Raw genomic sequence first — 16,873 nt, forward strand, 5'->3', positions numbered from 1 at the left:
ATGACTATTGTGGGCTGTAAGCTGCAATTAGTAATAGCATATGAAGAGTCGGTGGTCCTGCTTAGAGAGAGCTGGGGTATGAGCCAAGCCTGTTTCACTCTTGGCTACACAGTGCTACAGCTGGGAAGAGGATGACAAGCAGCAATATGGCAATTTAGCAGGACAAAGGCATAACGCTATCCGGCGGCTGGGAGCTCACGCTGGAAAAATACACACTGGGAATCAGGTGCAGCCTTGTAACAGCGAAATCCGTTAACTACAGGATCAGCTTCCTGATGGACGTGGCCGTGTCCCCATTGCATGCAGGCAATGAGCCCGATCTCCAGCTGGGGTGCATCAAATGCTACCCAAAGCCCTCTTTATTGTCCGTGAGGCCAGCTGAGGCCTGGGCCCATTCTTACTATTTATTGTGTTTACTGGGGAAGTGCCAGCCAAACCTAGGGCCCTGTTGCACTGGGCACTGCAGAGACACCCAGACAGAGCCTTCCTCCCCAGAGAGCCTCCAGGCTAGACAGACCGAACAGACACGGCGTGGGGGATGGGGCAGAAGAGCAAGCAGAGTGAATAACGGGATGGCAGAAAATGGTGGCTTTTTTGGGTAGGGGTTGGGAGGGGATTAGCTAGAGGAGCGCAGAGATCTGTGAAGGGCTGAGAGTATGTAGGGTCTGCTGCTGAAGGCCTGTTTACACTAACATTATTTATTTATATTATTTATTCTAACATTTCCCACTGATGTGGCTCCGGTGGGGGTGGGGGGTTAACCATTGTGCCATCTAACTCTGCTCAGCGCCGATCACAATGACTTCGGTTGAATCATTGGTGCCCCGTCTATACTGACGCTCTCACTGTTTGTTCCTGCCAGGAGAGACCCTGGAGGGGGGATTCTGGATCCCAGAGTGGCCAGTGGGGAACGAGCCATGGTGTTTACTGTCCTCTGTGGCGCGGGTTTGTATAGGGGATGGTTTATCTGGCTTTGGGTTATGTACTTGAATTGATCTATTTTGGCTTTCAGATTGTTGGCTATGCCTGACCTAGGCCTCTGGGCCTGATTCTGATCTCACTCACAGCAAATTTACACCAGTATCACTCCTTGGGGAGTCACTCCTGATTTACAGGGGGGGAGGTGTGTTCAGAATCTGACCCATTACTCTTAGGGAGTGTGTGCTTTGGTGGAAGCTACTATCTTTTAGGTGGGATAAGAAGGTTTGTAACCGCCCGAGGAGCAAGATTCTGGACCAGCCTCCCAAAAGACGCAACCCACTTGACTCATTTTGTGATGGAGCTTGACAGGATCTGATGGGGCTGCCTGCGCTAGCAGGGACTGAATGCCAGGACCCAGGAGGTCCCTCGCAGTGCTATGCCATGTCTAAATCCAAGTTATAGCTATATGTGGTCACAAAGATTCCCCCAGCTCTTCTCACGGCTGTTGTGAAGCTGATCGCGGTGTCCTGTTTGGAGTAACATTGCTTGAGCAAGCAATTGTGCTTTTAAAGCCTCTTACAGTCCTGCTTCCACCACAGGCAGCTGTATCTCATGGGGGACGGGAGGGGTGCAGTGAAATGTATTTATTACATGGGATGGTCATGAGACAGTCCTGTGGTCCTTGCACATGTGAAATTCCTACTGATTTCAAAGTGAGTTTTACACACATGAGGGCTGCAGGATCAAGGTCAAGGTAGGGTTCAAAGCTTTTGACTGGGATTTTCAAAGGAGCCTGAAGTAGTTAGATGCCCAAATCCCATTGAATTGGATGCCAAATTCCCCTAGGCCCCAGTTTCTGCAATCTGATCAACCTTCAGATCTCACATCTTAATCCAAACTGACCTCAAGCAAGAAAATGCCTCCTTTCCCCTGGGCAAGGAGCCAGCTCCTCCTGGATTTGCTCCCCCGACACTTCTACAGCTGGCCATTAAATCCTAACCAGAGACTGCAGACTCCAAATGACCTACGCGTTGTGCTAAAACATTCTGACCTAATATTAGTGCCACTGGCTTGGTAGACAAAATAGCAGGTGTGGCGGAGAATTGGAGTAAGGGCGGCCAATACCATTATATAATTTTAGGCTGTAAAAATAAACTGCAGGATCTTGCACTGCACGTCAACAAAACGTCTTTCAGCAATGTAAACTCCTGGGCAGCAGAAATGCCAATTAAGGAACATCTGTTCCTCATAGTCCAGGAGGACTAGAAGTAACCACATGGCAACCTAATGGGATTAAAGTATAGCACCGGATTATATTAGCACAGCAAAGATCAGCTGCTGTGGATGTTCTTATGAAATCAGTGCAAAAGTGAAAAACAAATTTCCCTCCTCGGGATAGAGGCAGGGCATTTTTTTTTAAATTCATTTAGCAGCTGGATTTCATATCATAGGTGGGGGCTGGAGCCATGTGTGTTTCAATGTGCTGGTAAATGTTCAATTAAAAGATAGTTTGTGCTGAGTAGATTAAATCATTTTTTGGAAGAAAGGTTGGTATGGGCACAGCTTGTGGGTTCCAGCATCACCAATTGGCCGTAACTGGATTTCTAGAGACCAGTAAAATGGGTCACGCAGCCTCCTTCTGCCATAGCTGTGGTGCCTGAGTGAAGTCCCCAGGAAGAGAAGGTCTGTAACTGTGAGCAGCACATGGCCCATTCACTCGAGGCTTTAATAACCCTTCAGGTGAGGTAAATACATGGAGCTGTTTGGGACATCCCAGGGCTGGTCCTTGCCTAGCATCCCCTCTGAGGTGCTGCTGCTGTGTCTAGGGAACTGAGCGTGCTCACCACCACTCACTCTGCTCTCATTTGCTTCAGCAAAGGTTAACCCTGGGCACAGCAGAAAGTGTTGGGAGAGCCATTAACGGAGAGGAAATGCAGGGGAAAATCAGGGTGAAAATCAGGGCGAAGTCAGCCCCCCGTGGCATTTGATTCCGGTCTCTCATGAGTCTTTTCGGTGGCGCTTGGAAAATGACCCAACCCTGCCAGCTGGCACTCAGGGCCACCAAAATCGAGGTGAGTGCTGCTTTGAGGAGGAACCAGGAGCCGGGGCTGGGTGAGGGTTTGCAGGCCTGGGCCCAAGGTGCTGGTTCCCACCACTGCACAGCGATGAACAAACGGATCCAGTCATCACAGACCTAGAGTTGAATAGAAAACAGGAGCATTCTTTACAAATCATTAATAATAACTGCATACTATTTTGGGATGCTCATATATCCCAAGGCAGATGTCATTTATATGTAACCTCTATTTAAGGAGTCTAGTAACAAAGTTTCCACGGTATGCATCCGATGAAGTGAGCTGTAGCTCACGAAAGCTCATGCTCAAATAAATTGGTTAGTCTCTAAGGTGCCACAAGTCCTCCTTTTCTTTTTTAGTAACAAAGCTGTACATCATAAGAACAGAACTGTTATCATAGCAACCTCCCCATCCCATGATGCATTCCATCTGAAGGTCAGAATTCCTTCTTAGACAGGCATGAAAATGGAACTCTGCTCATTACTGTCTTGTTGAAATATCTTGATTTAAAGGCAAATACATTCAAATTAAAATCAAATTATTGATATACATTCTGCTTTGAATTAGACCCCAGGCAACTCCAATGATGTAAGAGCCAATTAGGGTCCCCATGACTTCTGGTTTACACCAGAGAATTTAGACTTTGCATATTTAACCACTTCTTTTTTGCTTTTTTATATATTACAGGGGTATAGAAATGTCAGATAGGAGTCTCTTTTGGTGAGAGAGAGAGAGAGAGGGCGATGCAAATCCATAACCAGAATACAGAACAATTAGGCAAGAATTTTTCTTTACATTTGTGTCAAAAAAAGCCCCACAAACTTGCTGGCTTTTGTTTTCCAGTTTAGTTAGAGAACTCAAAAAGTTCATAATAAACTAGATACGGGAAATGTATTATCGGAAATCCTCTCCCCCCCCCCACCACCCGCCTTCACTCAGACGTGATTTGCCTTGTCTTTACTTTTTGCGTATTTTCAGCATAGTTTGGATGTCTCACCCTTGCACCCATTTCAAAATGTAATTGTTAGCGGGGAAGCGTGAGTGGGAGTGGTTCTAGTGGGATCCTGCAGGGATCAGTTCTTGGTCCTGTGCTTATTTAACATTTTTAATCAATGACCTGGAAGAAAACAGAATATCATCACTGATAAAGTTTGCAGATGATACAAAAATTAGGGGAGTGATAAATAAGGAAGAGGCCAGGTGACGGATAGAGTCTCCCATCCTGTAAGCATGACTGTCTTGAGAAGCAGGGTCTCTGAATAAGAGAGAGATTCAAGCTTCATCTCTCTAGTTTAACAGACACTTAAGGAGTGACTCGATTACAGGCTATAAGTACCTACGTAGGGAACAAGTACTTGATAATGGGCTCTTCAGTCTAGCACAAAAAGGTCTAACATGGTCCAATGGCTGGAAGTTGAAGCTAGACAAATTCAGACTGGAGATGCGGAGTAAATTTGTAACAGTGAAAGTACTGAACCATTGAAATAATTTACCAAGGGTCATGGTTCTATCACTGGCAATTTTAAAATCAAGATTGGATGTTTTTCTAAAAGTTCTGCTCTAGGAATGACTTTGGGGAAGTTCTCTGGCCAGTGTTACACAGGAGGTCAGACTAGATGGTCACCATGGTCCTTTCTGGCCCTGGCATCTAGGACTGTATGACTATATTGCAGCTCCCCCCAACATTTCCGGTTCCTCCTCCACCCAGTCGAAGGCCCAAGGTTGGAATACCAGGGGCTGCAAGTCAGAATTCAGGCATGATGTCAGAGCTGTGGCCGTGGCCCAACGCTGGAATAGCACAAGGTGCTTTAGGTCAGGATTTAGGTGCCATAGCAGAGCTGTGTCTGTTTGTGTGATGTGAAGCCTGAAATAGCAGGGCCAGTGCAGATCATACTTGAGATTCACTGACAGGGCTATGTGGGGTCCAGGACTGGAATAGTTCGGGTTGAGTGCTGCAAGGTCATTGGGTGAGCTGTGTGGGAACTTGTATGATCCATATCCGGACTCTGCTTGGGACAGGCCTGTGCTGCTGTCGGGTTAGAGTTACCGTTTATTAATTGTATTGATGATTTGTTTGGGCGATGTGCTATTTTCTGTACAAACACAGAAGGGGTTCCAGTCCCAGCCCCTCACTTTCATTAGCTTTGCATTCATGTGCTGTTTAGAAAGCTAGGCTGTGAATAAAAAAATGCATGGTAGGGAATTGTTCTCAGCTCTATTTCCTACCTGGCATGTTTTTGAAAGGTTACTGCGATCTACTTGTAAGTAAGTGGACAGGCAACAATTTTGAAAGGCTATTTGAAAAATAATGCCATGGTGTCAGGTGGTGCTCCTAAGAGAGGCATTCAGCAATTTCTGGGAAGGAACATTAATGAAATGACTCAATTTGCTCCAGAATAATTTAGTTTTGGGGATGCTGAGGCACTTACACTGAACTCCTGCGTTTCAATTTAGGCTGAGAATCTCTGGGACCTTAGTGGAGTTGTCTGCCTGCCCTGAAACAGCTAATGGCCAACTCAGGGGCACCATCTGGAAATGTATCTATAGAAATCTTTGTGACACTTTGTGCATGAAAGACTCGCCAGAGCAATGGTTTGAGCCCCTACCCTTGTTTACTGGTGTTTCTGCATCATCCAGTGTCGAGCACCCTCATTGCTCATTGACTTCTGTCTTCCACAGGTGATATTGAGTTTGAGGACTGCTTTTACTCCTGCCTAGAACATATGATGATTCCTAAAGCCTTTGTGTATATGTGAGTGTGTGCATGCTGGCTGCAGGATCAGGCCACACATGAATGCGGAGAGGTTGTACTGTGTGTTTCTCCTGACCAGCCCTGAGGTTTCAGGGCAGAGAGATGATAAGCAGCTAAGACAGGGAGATTTCCAGAAGATTATGTGAGAAGGCAAAGTCCATCATCTGACTAGACAAGCTCCAAATGAGAAGGCTTATTGCAGTACCAAATGGGGGGAGGCGAGAGAGCGCTTTAACTGCTTAACTCCTTTTTAAAAATAGACTGTTCTGTCTGCTGAAGGACAGCACACTCCTCCCCATCTGAAATGACACCGTATGCCGTTGCTTTGGCACAAAGGCTGCGGGAATCTCTCTCTGACCTCTCTGCTCTCTCTTGTCCCCACTCTATTTAGACTCCATGCTACCAATGGCACAAAGCTGGTGTTTGGCTTTTGGATAATGATGCTTTGAATGTCAGGGTTCTGACAGTTTCACAGTGTTTGCCCAGGTGAAAGGGGGCGCAGATACAGCTCTCATGGTCCTTGTTCAGCCTGTTTATATGTATTGCCCAGAGCTGGTAGAGAGCTCTGGAGATGGCATAACTAGATAGCTGTTTCTTAGTTGCTTAATTCACTTACTGGCGTGCTTTTTGTTTTAAACACAGAGGGCCATTTCAGCTCTCGATAGATAGCTATCATGTTTGTTCAGCAAATGCCATCCATAACATCTGACCATAAGCTTGATGGTTGGCCAAACCTTTCCCACAGCAGGATAACAGAAACAAAAGTCATGCCCTCTGTTATGGTCAGTCACAGATTGTGCAATCCCTGCTTACTTGGGAAGGAGATTGATTTGCAAAAGTTGCTGCAGTGCATCTACCATATGTGGGGACAGCTTAGATCCCTAATAGACCTCTCCCCATTAAGAGCCACGTACTAGTTCCAGCAGTTTGAACAGGGCAGTTAGGCAGAGTTTGCAGGGCTGATGAAATATCTGGAAGAAATTAGAGGGAAAGAAAACAAGGGGACATGGGAATAGTTATAGTAAGGCTGCAGTGCAGCAAACCACTTAAGCACAAACTCTGAGCTAATTATTATTGTGCAGGCATATACAATGTAAACTAAACACATCATGAAATGTCATACTGCCTTATCTGTGAGACAGATTTTTAATGGTTTCAATCTCCACTATGAAAGTTTTTCCCAGCCCAAATTTGTGCTGAATTTCCCCCTCATTGCATCCAGGGCATTGCATAGTACCAGTGTATACAGTAGCTTATTTAGGTCTGATTCAGCAAAGTACTTAAAACGTGCTTTGCTGAATTGGGATGTGTTTACGTACTTTGTTAAATCAGGGCCTAAATGAGGCCCAATGCATAGGAGTAATGTGACATGCAAGCCAAATACTATTACAAAAATCTCACAAACAAAAGGCAGTATGAAAGTGCATTATGTTTAGTTCGTATAGTATAAGCCTACGCAACAATGGTAATAAATACCTTGCACTCCTCTGCATGGTTCCAGACCATTCAATTCCCCTCCATTGCCACCTAAGAGATAGGTGCTCTCTCCCTCTCATTTGCAACATCAGAGCTCACTGTCCAGGTTCCATAACCAGAGGATGGTGTCTGGGTCCAGGGAGGCGAGGCGTTATACACCGCCCTCCAGATGTCAAGCTGGATGCTCTTCTGACACGAGTTATTGTCTGCAACGCGGCCCCACAGTCACAGCGTGCAGAGGAAACCAGGCCAAGCTGGGGCATAGTTGTGCAAACTCTGCATGAAACAGAGAGTAGGCTATTGAGCTTGGTCCAGGATCTGTGATCAAGTGGACAAGGAAGCAAGTTTAGTGATGGAAGTGATGGACTCCTGAATTTACTCAGTGTGTTAGACTTGCCATCCCATCAATGCCTCCACTCTGTAAGGATGTGGCTTCCAGCTCCCTGGCCATGTTGATCGTCTGTGTATGGTAATAGGCCAGTAGTGCTCTTGTCCAAGAGTGGGTGTGCTGCCGTAGCAAAGGGGTGTCACACCCCGGTCTGCACCAGGGTGATGTGAGGATACATTAATTAATCTTTGTTTAGCTCATTTGAGAGTCTTGGATGGAAAGTGATATATAAGTGCAAAAATTACTGTTGTTATTAATATTAGCCAAATGACAATACTAGCCTTGCTACAGGAGAAGGAGGAGCGATTACTTGACCATTGAGGTAAGACCATTGATTGCAGAGCCATTGGCCATTATCTTTGAAAACTCGTGGCGAACGGGGGAAATCCCAGATGACTGGAAAAAGGCTAATGTAGTGCCAATCTTTAAAAAAGGGAAGAAGGAGGATCCTGGGAACTACAGGCCAGTCAGCCTCACCTCAGTCCCCGGAAAAATCATGGAGCAGGTCCTCAAAGAATCAATCCTGAAGCACTTACATGAGAGGAAAGTGATCAGGAACAGTCAGTATGGATTCACCAAGGGAAGGTCATGCCTGACTAATCTAGTCGCCTTCTATGATGAGATTACTGGTTCTGTGGATGAAGGGAAAGCAGTGGATGTATTGTTTCTTGACTTTAGCAAAGCTTTTGACACGGTCTCCCACAGTATTCTTGTCAGCAAGTTAAAGAAGTATGGGCTGGATGAATGCACTATAAGGTGGATAGAAAGTTGGCTAGATTGTCGGGCTCAACGGGTAGTGATCAATGGCTCCATGTCTAGTTGGCAGCTGGTGTCAAGTGGAGTGCCCCAGGGGTCGGTCCTGGGCGCGGTTTTGTTCAATATCTTCATAAATGATCTGGAGGATGGTGTGGATTGCACTCTCAGCAAATTTGCGGATGATACTAAACTAGGAGGAGTGGTAGATACGCTGGAGGGCAGGGATAGGATACAGAGGGACCTAGACAAATTGGAGGATTGGGCCAAAAGAAATCTGATGAGGTTCAATAAGGATAAGTGCAGGGTCCTGCACTTAGGATGGAAGAATCCAATGCACCGCTACAGACTAGGGGGCGAATGGCTAGGCAGCAGTTCTGCGGAAAAGGACCTAGGGGTGACAGTGGACGAGAAGCTGGATATGAGTCAGCAGTGTGCCCTTGTTGCCAAGAAGGCCAATGGCATTTTGGGATGTATAAGTAGGGGCATAGCCAGCAGATCGAGGGACGTGATCGTTCCCCTCTATTCAACATTGGTGAGGCCTCATCTGGAGTACTGTGTCCAGTTTTGGGCCCCACACTACAAGAAGGATGTGGATAAATTGGAGAGAGTCCAGCGAAGGGCAACAAAAATGATTAGGGGTCTGGAACACATGAGTTATGAGGAGAGGCTGAGGGAAATGGGATTGTTTAGTCTGCAGAACAGAAGAATGAGGGGGGATTTGATAGCTGCTTTCAACTACCTGAGAGGCGGTTCCAGAGAGGATGGCTCTAGATTATTCTCAGTGGTAGAAGATGACAGGACAAGGAGTAATGGTTTCAAGTTGCAGTGGGGGAGGTTTAGGTTGGATATTAGGAAAAACTTTTTCACTAGGAGGGTGGTGAAACACTGGAATGTGTTACCTAGGGAGGTGGTAGAATCTCCTTCCTTAGAAGTTTTTAAGGTCAGGCTTGACAAAGCCCTGGCTGGGATGATTTAATTGGGGATTGGTCCTGCTTTGAGCAGGGGGTTGGACTAGATGACCCCCTGAGGTCCCTTCCAACCCTGATATTCTATGAAGTTTGTTGTCTGTTGTGTGTATGTTTGTGTTTGTTGTGGTGTGCTTGCTGCTGGACTGAAATATACCATGTGGTCTATTTGTTTGGAGCACCATGTGCTGACCATGTGGGTGCCGAGCCCTAGCGGGCTGAGAGCTTCTTAACGAGGCTTTGATCCTTAAGACCATTAACACCCATCAACCCTTGCTCAGGGGCCAGGGCTACACAAAAAGACAAGGGCTTTAAAAAGCCCTCTCCTAAGCGACCAGAGGAGCTAGTGAACAGGAGCAGCTAACAGGGGAGTTTTCTGAGGAAGTTCTCCAGGAAGAGCATGAGGAGGGCTATATACACTTACCATTCCTTAAACTTCTTTAAACTTAAGCCAAAAACACCCCCTGATAAAAACAGAACAACAACAAAGGAACCAGCGGCAGGAGTAAAAAGAGAATGCAGGCAGAAGTCCAGCAACAGAGTGGGGGCTACCCAGTTTATTGCACCCAAGGGAGCGTGTATGATTACCTGCCTTCTGCACAGGTGGCGTGTGTGTGCATTCGGTGCAAGGAGCTCCTGACTCTCAGAGACTCTGTACAGGTTTGGAGACCAGAGTGGCTGAGCTGGAGGAGCTAAGGGAGACAGAGAGGTACATAGATGAGACTTTCCAGGACACAGTAGAGAGGTCCCACGCCTGGTCTCACAGCCTCTGTGCTGTTGAGGAGGATGAAAGCCTCAGGGAAGGAGAACATCCATCTGGAGCAGAGGGAAACAATCCCATAGTTGGGACCCTCCTTCCAGATGATGATGTGGTATCCTTTCGCACTGAGGACACCTCTCTGCAGGAGGGAACTCCAGTTACTAGGAAGAGACAGGTATTGTTAATGGGTGATTGGATCATTAGAAACATAGATAGCTAGGTTTGCGATGACTGGGAGAACCACATGGTGATTTGCCTGCCTGGTGCAAAGGTTGAAGATCTCTCGAGACATCTAGATAGACTTGTGTGTAGTGCTGGGGAGGAACCAGCGGTCGTGGAACATGTAGGTACCAATGACATAGGGAAGGATAGGAGAGAGTTCCTGGACGCCATATTTTAGACTGTTAGGCAAGAGATTGAAGTCCAGGAGCTCCATGGTAGCATTCTCTGAAATGCTCCCAGTTCCGCACGCAGGGCCCGTTAGGCAGAACTGCAGGGTTTCAATGCATGGATGAGATGATGGTATAGGGAGGAGGGGTTTAGATTTATTAGGAACTGGGGTAACTTTTGGGAAAGGGGAACCTGTACAGGAAGGATGGGCTCCACCTAAGCCAAAATGGAACCAGATTGCTGATACTTAAAATTAAAAAGGTCATTGAGCAGTTTTTAAACTAAGGACTGGGGGAAAGCCGACAGGTGTGGAGGAGCACGTGGTTCGAACAGAGACTTCCCTTAGGGGAAGATCTATTAACGGAGATTCTCCATGTTCTAGTAAGGAGGAGAGGATGGAAGATAAAATACAGGTAGGATCTGATGGGAAACAGTCAAATGAAAAAAAGTCTCATTCAATTACACCATGTAATGGGAGATAGATAGAAAGTGACAAGTTTTTAAAGTGCTTATATACCAGTGCTAGAAGTCTAAATGATAAAATGGGTGAACTAGAGTGCCTCGTATTAAAGGAGGATATTGCTATAATAGGCATCACAGAAACTTGGTGGAATGAGGATAATCAATGGGACACAGTAATACCAGGATACGAAATATACTGGAAGGACAGAACAGGTTGTCCTGGTGGGGGAGGGGCACTATATGTGAAAGAAAGTGAAGAATCAAATGAAGTAAAAATCTTAAATGAACACATCTATACCACAGAATCTCGATGGATAGTAATTCCATGCTCTAATAATAAGAATACAGCAGTAGGGATATATTACCGACCAGCTGACCAGGATGGTGATAGTGGCGGTAAAATGCTCAGGGAGATTAGAGAGGCTATTAAAATAAAAAAACTCGATATTAGTGGGGGATTTCAACTATCCCCATATTGACTGGATACATGTCACCTTAGGAAGGGATGCAGAGATAGTTTCTTGACACCTTAAGTGACTGCTTCTTGGAGCAGCTAGTCCTGGAACCCACAAGAGGGGAGACAATTCTTGATTCAGTCCTAAGTGGAGCACAGGATCTGGACCAAGAGATGAATATAGCCGAAAGAAATCTTGGAGTCATTGTGGATAGTTCTCTGAAAACATCCACTCAATGTGCAGTGACAGTCAAAAAAGCGAACAGAATGTTGGGAATCATTAAGGAAGGGATAGATAATAAGACAGAAAATATCATATTGCCTCTAGATAAATCCATGGTATGCCCACATCTTGAATACCGCGTGCAGATGTGGTCGCCCCATCTCAAAAAAGATATATTGGAATTAGAAAATGTTCAGAAAAGGACAACAAAAATGATTAGGGGTATGGCACGGCAGCTGTATGAGGAGAGATTAATAAGACTGGGACTTTTCAGCTTGGAAAAGAGATGACTACGGGGGGATATGATAGAGCTCCATAAAATCATGACTGGTGTGGAGAAAGTAAATAAAGAAGTGTTATTTACTCCTTCTCATAACACAAGAACTAAGGGCCACCAAATGAAATTAGGTTTCAGAGTAGCAGCTGTGTTAGTCTGTATTCGCAAAAAGAAAAGGAGTACTTGTGGCACCTTAGAGACTAACCAATTTATTTGAGCATAAGCTTTCGTGAGCTACAGCTCACTTCATCGGATGCATTCAGTGGAAAATACAGTGAGGAGATTTATATACACAGAGAACATGAAAAAATGGGTGTTTATCATGCACACTGTAAGGAGAGTGATCACTTAAGATGAGCTATTACCAGCAGGAGAGTGGCAGGGGTGAGCGGGGGGGGGAGAAGAAAACCTTTTGTAGTGATAATCAAGGTGGACCATTTCCAGCAGTTAACAAGAACATCTGAGGAACAGTGTGGGGGCGGGGAATAAACAAGGGGAAATAGTTTTACTTTGTGTAATGACTCAACCACTCCCAGTCTCTATTCAACCCTAAGTTAATTGTATCCAATTTGCAAATTAATTCCAATTCAGCAGTCTCTCGTTGGAGTCTATTTCTGAAGTCTTTTTGTTGAAGAATAGCCAGTTTTAGGTCAGAAATTGAGTGACCAGAGAGATTGAAGTGTTCTCCGACTGGTTTATGATTTATGATTCTTGACATCTGATTTGTGTCCATTTATTCTTCTACGTAGAGATTGTCCAGTTGACCAATGTATATGGCAGAGGGGCATTGCTGGCACATGATGGCATATATCACATTGGTAGATGAATGTAATTAATTTAAACTGGTAGATGAATTTAATGAAATTAATAAGGAGCAGGTTTAAAACAAACCAAAGGCAGTATTTTTTCACACAACACACAATCAACCTGTGGAACTCTTTTCCAGAGTTTGTTGTGAAGGCCAAGACTATAACAGGGTTCAAAAAAGAACTAGATAAATTCATGGAGGATAGATTCCTCAATGGCTGTTCGCCAGGATGGGCAGGGATGGTGTTCCTAGCCTCTGTTTGCCAGAGGTTGGGAATGGGCAACAGGGGATGGATCACTTGATGATTCCCTGTTCTGTTCATTCCCTCTGGGGCACCTGGCATTGGCCACTGTCAGAAGACAGGTCACTGGGCTAGATGGACCTTTGTTCTGACCCAGTATAGCTGTTTTTATGTTCTTATGTTGAGTGGTACTTTACTCGACCATTAGTGTAACTGGAATCAATGGAGAAAGAGACTACTCCATGAGCCAATGTGTGTCTAGACAATGCTTTGCTAACTTGAGCTGTTACTGAAGCGTTGTGAGCATTTGGGGTTGGGGGAGGTCAGCTTCAAAGCAGAGGATGCAATCCTGTTGATTTGGGTGTTCATCAGTTACTGAAGAGATGAGAGACCACCCAGCCATTGTAAAGGAAGGAACCCATCCTTCAAGAACCAGCCCCCGAGTCTCCTTTCACGCTGATGCAATTTCATGGGAGTTTCTCCTCATTTCTATGGCTGTATGTGCGAAGTAGCTCAGCACCTGTTCTGTTCTGTTCTATTGCTATAAATGAATGGTCACCATAGGGCTGGAGGATGCAGCGGTGTATTTAACAGACAGAATCCTCTTAGCTGGAAGCTAGTTTAGCTAAAGCTCCTGAGTCTCTTCTTTAAAGAGATAAGCCCAGTATTTAACCTTCCTCGCTATATGGAAATACCATAAACGGAAACAGCATCTCAGGGAGAGCAGATGGAACAGATCTATCCATTTGACACCCTCCTGACAAGGAAGAGTTAACTCCCCCCATCAATACTTTGAGTTGTGAAGCAATTAACATTGGCTCACAAGTGCTCCAGCATCTGGGCGATCTGACACCCAGTGACTGAACTCTGTTTAAGGGAAATCTGGCACAATTCTGAATGGACACAGAACACGCTCCCTGGAAGGTTTCAGAGGAGCAGCCATTGTTAGTCTGTATCCGCAAAAAGAAAAGGAGGACTTGTGGCACCTTAGAGACTAACCAATTTATTAGAGCATGAGCTTTCGTGAGCTGGAAGGAATTCAAATCACTTAACATTCATTTTGTGCTCTTGGAAACTCAAACCAAATTAATGTGTCAAAGAATAGTTTACCAGAGAGTTTTTGTGTTAGTACTTTTAGGTTTTGTACTTAGGAGAGTACTGTTTGCAGAGACTTGTAGGACAGTGTGATGAGGGACGCTCACGTCTTGAACGCCTCCTGCTGCTGTGTGTGGTACTACAGTCCTTTCCCCACTCCTGGCACCCCGTAGGTTATCGACCTCACTTGGTGGGTCTTTGGTGGCTTAAAACAAAGGATTAAAACAAAGACCGCTTTGATCCAGTGAGTCCTCTCCAAAGTGCAAATTCATGAGCCAGTTTTTTTCCACGCTGTTGGTGAAGTCCTTATTCTGGATTCCAGGGGAGCTTTTTGCCTGCGTGAGGACTCGGATCCTTGGCCCTCTGGATGTCCTAGGAAATGGCAATGAAGGGAGAGAAGCAGATCTGCGTAGCTACCGCACAGTAGCAGACAATAACTTTTTGTAATGAAAAGGGAGGCACCAGCTTCCATTTTACAGACAGAATTTTTTCCTCCACTGAAATGAAGAAAAATACAGACAGGTAGAAAGATGAGCAACGTAGTGCATGGCTGCTGGGGCAGGCAGTGAGGTTCAGCTTTCCTTCCCATTCTGTACATGCTCACTCAGGAGAAGGGGGTTTCCCATCTCAATTAAAAATGCACGCACTCCGCTAAATGGCAAAGAGGGCAGTGAAGAGAGTATTGCAGAGCAGACTGCAGTCTCCCTCCATCTTTAATCTGCCAGGGGCCAGGATTCTTCTCTCTTCTTCTCCACTGCAGTGTGTAGGTGGGAGATGGAGAAGATGACGAGAGAGACAGCCTTTCTAGACACCCCATTCACTTGGATTTCCACAGGAGGCGCTTTTCTCTTGCAAGTTGTCGGCAGTAAAGTAGGGAGCCCAGATGTCTGACGAGGGCCACATAGCTGTGATACAGCAGCAGCATCCACAGCCTGCTTGCACTTACAGAAACACCTGGGGATTTTGATCTATTATTAATGTTCACTGTCTTCCCAGTCAGTGGCCTCATCCCAAGGCTGAGCTATCAGGATATGAAAGTGATGACTTTGGAGGTGAACAAACCTTGGCGCTCAGCGCCATTGTCACTGTGGGGTTCAAACCCCTAGCATTGCCTCCCATGTGGCTGGCAGCAAGGCAAATATAAGCAGTAGACCTCTCTGCAAACAACAACAACCCATGATAGCCAAATACGACACGATACGCACTGGTTGCAAATCTCTCTCAGGCTATTGGTGATGATTTGAGCCACGATTTAGCAGTAGCTGGCCACTTGCCATTGTCCATTTTGGGGAGCAGACACCGTGTGCTTGGTTGTGGTTGTTATAATTTATTACTTGTATTATTGTAGTGCATAGGAGCCCAATCAAGGGTGTGTGACAAAGTCGGAATGTTTTCTCTGAATAGTCCATGTGTGCCTCAGTTTCCCCTATGTATTACTGAAGTATCCAGGTTGTGGGCTAAGAGTGTGTGATCATTGTAGAGACCCCTAGAGGGCAGGTGTGACTTCCCACTGGCAGCCTGGGCACAGAGAATGTCCGACACTGTATCCTGGCAACTGATGTCCGGGCCCCCTGTTCTGCAAGGAGCCAGCTGAAGGTGTTGGAGAACAAAGAGACTAGGTGACCTGTTTGCCTGGGAAGAAGGCAAAACCCAGACATGGGCCAGCTGGGCTGGTGGAAACTGGTCACTCTCCTGGTGGGGGACTCAGCGGAGAGAGCTCTGGGCTCTGTATCCCTTCAAGGTGGACTTTACTGAACGTCCCTGATTTCTGTGCTAAGCTCTGTTCTATGCTGTGTTCCCATTGACTAATAAACCTTCTGTGTTACAATGCTGGTTGAGAGTCACTGCTGACTGCGAACTTGGGGTGTGTGGCCCCTTTGGGGGCATGTGAGGCTTCCCCAGGTGTACCATCCGGTGGACTCACTGTGAAAAGCTCATGGTGTGAACAGGAGATGCTGGACGCTCCGAGGTCAGACCCAGGAAGCACTGAAGCCGGGCAGGCTCCTTGCCCTGGTGACAGGTGCCCTGAGGGGAGACACTGCCCCAGAGTCCTGCCTGGCTTCATTCAGAGGTTCCGGAGCCCTGAGCCTGTGACTCTGTGACAGGGGAACCCTGTTGTTCTGTGGTTGTGGGTTCTGTGGGACCTGGGTTGTGTGTGAACAGTGCTGCTCATGCCCAACATCCTGAAAACCATTTCTTGTAGAGACAGTCCTGCCCCCTGCATATCAGTAGATTAGCAGGGTATTTCTCTGCATCTCCCTTCCCTTCCGTTTTTGCTACAAGCTACATTTGGCTTCTCCTGCTGTTTATTTCCTTGTTAATATCATCATCTGCTTGTGACATTCCTTGCTAATTCTGAGGTCATGTCTAGAGTATTGACTTCAGGTAAGTAAGCAGCTGGAACAGAGAAAATCTTTGAGATCGAGCTGTGTATGCAAATAGATGTAGCATGTAAAAAGCAAGGGAAGAAAAATAACTAGAAAGCATTTCACATGTAAAGGCACCAGAATTGTTGCCAAGGAGAATATTTTAAAAGTTTCCTAGAGGTAATCGATGGTGAGTGTCAGATGTGGTGCACCAGTCACAGAGCCTGTGGTATTTACTCTTGGAGAGCAGACATCGGTGCAAAATGTCAAGCGCCCTTCCTCCAATTTGTCTTTCAGCTTAATTCATCAATCTTGGGTATATGCTGTAAATTTTCAGAACCTCCAATGCTTATAAAATGAAAAGGAGGACTTGTGGCACCTTAGAGACTAACCAATTTATTTGAGCATAAGCTTTCGTGAGCTACAGCTCACTTCATCGGATGCATCGGAAGTGAGCTGTAGCT

The sequence above is a fragment of the Lepidochelys kempii genome, chromosome 15, assembly GCF_965140265.1.
Source record: "Lepidochelys kempii isolate rLepKem1 chromosome 15, rLepKem1.hap2, whole genome shotgun sequence".
Classification (NCBI taxonomy): Eukaryota; Metazoa; Chordata; order Testudines; family Cheloniidae; genus Lepidochelys; species Lepidochelys kempii.